Source organism: Brassica rapa, chromosome A01, assembly GCF_000309985.2.
Source record: "Brassica rapa cultivar Chiifu-401-42 chromosome A01, CAAS_Brap_v3.01, whole genome shotgun sequence".
In the NCBI taxonomy this organism is placed as follows: Eukaryota; Viridiplantae; Streptophyta; class Magnoliopsida; order Brassicales; family Brassicaceae; genus Brassica; species Brassica rapa.
In genome coordinates, this window is record NC_024795.2 from 19,185,722 (window position 1) to 19,190,085 (window position 4,364).

The following is a 4,364-nucleotide window of genomic DNA, read 5'->3' on the forward strand; positions in this document are numbered from 1 at the left end:
AGAAAAGTAAAACATATTTATGGATATTAATTATGAAGTAATCGAATTATTAAGTAATCGATTGAAGTTAAACTTGTGATCACTCTAAAGTCTAATGCCATTGTGCTCACTCTAATTATTAATTATTAAATTATAAAAGGAAAATATATTTATGGATATTAATTATTAAGTAGTGCCATTGTGATCACTCTAATTAAATGGATGGTATATATTTTACATTCAGAAATTTCTTACTCACCTTTGTGAATAGTAACATATTTTGTTATTATTAGTGGTTGTGATAATGCTTATTAAGACGTCGGCTGCTATTCCGGATGAGTTTTAGTTTTGATTTACTTGCATGAGAAGTAAGGAAGAATATGTGTTTTAATTTTGTAACCATATATGAGAGTGAATAAAATACCATTAGAGAGGATGAGTTTAACATTTTCACCGAAGCAACATATAAACTATCCCTCCACAGCTTTAAAGTGATTTGTTGTCGTTCACGCATGATGTTATGTGTCATTCTTTTTTTTTTTTGGCTTAATGTTATGTGTCATTCTTGCACTCCTAATGTTTTGTTTTCAATATATCTCGTGGAATGTTGTTATTATGTAGATTTAATGAACCATATGTAACTTGTTTGAGATGTTAATGATGGTATCAGGAAGTGTGGTGTCGCAGGAATAAATTATTCATTTAGATAATAATGCTTTCGATGTGCAGACGATTTGAAGTGAAGTGTGGTGCTTATTTCTTAACAAATAGAGCTAAAGAAATAGATGTGCTGACGATTTGAAGTCATATGACTTTGTAGTGATTTGAAATTAAATTAAAAACTATAAGGCGTTGTGAGTGTAAGCCGGTAAGGTAAACTGGATAAGGCCAGTCTGGGTGGAAGTGCAAATTTATTAACTTGCAAATGTCTGAGCGGTGCAAATTTAGAAAATATAGAGCAACAAAACATAATCTATAAAAGACTTGAAGTGCTCTGACTTCGTTGAACTTGGAAATAAAATAAAAAAGCTAATGCAACGGACAGTCCACATGTCTTGCAACTTCAGCTCCCTTTGTTCTTCTAAATTACTTATTGTGTTGTTTCTTTCCAGAGGACTCAGCTTTCTTCTCTTGTCATCATCGCTTCTGTTCCTATAAAGACAATGCTTTAATTAGATAACAACTTGCTTTTGAAATCGAACATATCAGACGAACAAAAGATCATAGAATGAGAGAACCACACAAAAATCCATTTTTAGAATGAGAGTTCAGAAGCCTGAAGTTTATAAAAAGTGACTCTTGGCTACCAAAAAAGTTTTGCAGAGAAGGTGAAAAAAGAAAAATCAATCAATTGAGCAGACTCTTGGAAAGGAAAACACTTCGGAAGAGATTTTTCAGTGAGTAAACGCCTCCTTGTCAACCGAGAGTAACCGAGTAGTCAGTCGTCTTGAACGGGTCGATCAATTATTTCAAGGTGAAGTGAGAGCTATCATCCTCATCTCAACTCCATCTCCTCACATAGCCACGTATCTAAACAAAGATAAACAGCAGAAAATTATATTTTTGGCATCAAAAACACATATGGATTCAAACACTAAATTTCTCTCAAACAGAGCTACAAAAAAATGTTGCGCTTGTGGTTAAACACAAACAATCCAAGACCTAAACTTTCTATGTTAAATAGACAAAACAATAAGCCTTACAGACAATCAAGCAATATTCAGGACATCAAGGATACACTTTCATTTCGTAGACGAACTAAAACTCCATAATCCATAATCCAATATCAAATTTCAATTTCAGATTCAAATCATAAGAAGAAGAAGAAGAGAGTGACCATGATGACCGAGATCCCGAGAGGAGGAATGAGAGGTACAGAATCAGAGATCTCCACGACTCCTTCGTGCTTAGGGCTGATTCGAACCGATGAGGACTCTCCGTTCATCGCAGTTTCTTGTGTTGCAGCGAGAAGCCACTAAAGAAGAAAGATTGATTAGTTAGCCATTCACACAATAAAATTAACTTTGGTGTTATCACGGATTGAGAGGATGATGTTCAAGGAAAGAGGGCTTACCTTTTATAGGTGCATAGAGACCAACTTGCAGAGGGATAAGATGCATCAATCTCAGATCATGCTCGACGCGGATTGATGGTATTAAGAGGTTTGTTAAAGCGATGAATTAATAACCTCTAACGTTTCGAAGAATTAGAAAGGAACGTGTAAAGACGCAACCGAAGCTTCTTACAGATAGGCCGAAAACAATATATGATTGGCCCACAAACAATGTCCAATTCGATGATCCAATATTCGGTGGTGATGTGGAGAGATGAAGCTATATGATTGGCTAGAATTTATAGTCCTACGTGGACAGGCTAAATGGGGTTTATATTTGGCTTTTTAGTATAGGTTAGATGTACCATTTTTTTTAGCGGAGAGGAAATAGGAAATTAATGTTTACCTGTTCTAGCAATAGGAAGAAGATGAGGCCTTAAAATGGAATGGATCTTAGAAATGTCTACAAAGTTATTTAAGAAAAAAAAAAAGTCTTTCGTGGAAGATATTTAAGAAATAAGAATGAAAGAAAAAAAAAACATTAAAAGGAAGTGGGTCCACCAAGTAATATGCTTTTCTTAAATGGGCCGGATGACTTTAGGGTTTCTCCAAGTTGGGCCGGATGTAATGGGCCCATTTGGATAACGAATTTTAACCCGAGTTGGTTTTTTAGTGGGCTTTTTTGTAATATGCTTTCTGGGCTTGGCCCGATTCCTTTAATATAAAAACTTATTGATGGGAAAAAAAAAAAAGGAAGTGGGTCCACCAAATAATAGTCGCCATTTAATCCCACGATATATAAACCAAACATTTAAAACATCAAGAACTGATTATTAAAACCCCAAAACTTGGACAAACTTCTTACATGAAAAACCAAGTCCAAGGCCACACACACAACATTAAAACACAGATAACGATTAATTATTTAGAGAAGACACATGTGGTTAACGTGTTTTAGCAAAAATAAAAAAAAAAGAAATAATTATTTGATTTATCTATTTTCATCCATTTATTTTAAGGTCCATAATTTCATGATAAATAATGCTCATATATTTTTTTTTCCCATTTACATCAATTTATTTTTTAAGATCCATAATTTTACGATCCATGATTTTATGATAAATGGTGCTCCTAACTTTTTTTGTTCATACAATAGCGCAAACATATTATTATATATTACTCCTACTTAGCTATTTGAATAAATGAACACTCTGAAATTTAAAAATATTGTACGATTTCCTTTGTACGATAAACAATTTTATTTCAAAGTATTAATACATCAATGCAAAAATATATTTTGCAAGATAATACACTACAAGAAAACATCGGGATACTGAGGGAAAAAATCGTCGGTATGTCGTCGGAATAACGCTATTCCGACGACATACCGACGAAAAAAGTCCTCGGAAATATCTCCTCGGAAATTCATACTTCCTCGGAATTCCGTCGGAAATTTCCGACGGAATTCCGAGGAAACAAAATTCCGAGGAAACTCCGAGAAACATATGTTCGTCGGATGGTTCCTCGGAATAAACCGATGGAATTCCGATGGTCAAATCCTCGGAAGTTTCGACAAAACATTCCTCGGAATGTTTATCGGAAAATTCCGAGGAACATATGTTCCTCGGAAAATTCCGAGGAACATATTTTCCCTCGGAATATTCCGAGGGAATGGAGTTCCTCGGAAAATTCCGAGGGACAAAACTCCCTCGGAATTTTCCGAGGATTCCATTCCCTCGGAAAATTCCGAGGGAATTATGTTCCTCGGAATATTCCGAGGGAAGAAAGTTCCTCGGAATTTTCCGAGGAACTACATTCCCTCGGAATTTCGAAAAAATTTATTTTTTTAAAAAAAATTTAAATTTTTTAAATTTAATTTTAAAATTTAAAATTAAAATTAAAATTGAATAAAACATTAAAAAAAAAAAACTACGGGTCTTGGATGTTCGGGAACACCTCGTTCGGGTACATCCTCTTCATCATCTCCATCATCTGCTCGTTGAGCCTCTTCTGGGTCTCATAGCCCGCCTGTTGAGCTGCCATCTGGGTCTCCAACGCAGATATCCGATCATCCTTGTCCTTCAGCTGAGCCGTAAGAACTTCCGGATCAACATATGGCGGTGGTGCAGAAGAAGGAGCAGCCGACCGGGAGCGACGACCCAAACCGACCATACGTCCCTTCTTCTTTGGAACCGACTGAAATATAAAAAACCAAATTTAGATAATATAAATTGATGATAAAATAAAAATCAAGAAATAAATAAATTGAACTTTTAAAAAAAAAACTTACCGATTCAACGATTTCGTTGATTCGAACCCGGGACAAGTTGGT

The 4,364-nt window shown here is 35.0% G+C and overlaps 1 long non-coding RNA gene across 1 annotated transcript; it reads right to left on the reverse strand.

Moving 5' to 3' along the window:
- Positions 1-512: 512 nt before the first annotated feature.
- Positions 513-3,779, reverse strand: LOC103860285. Its single transcript, XR_631340.2, has 3 exons — positions 2,054-3,779; positions 1,817-1,954; positions 513-1,509 (listed from the first exon to the last, which is right to left on the reverse strand). It is a non-coding gene; the product is annotated as an uncharacterized LOC103860285 (long non-coding RNA).
- Positions 3,780-4,364: the final 585 nt, after the last annotated feature.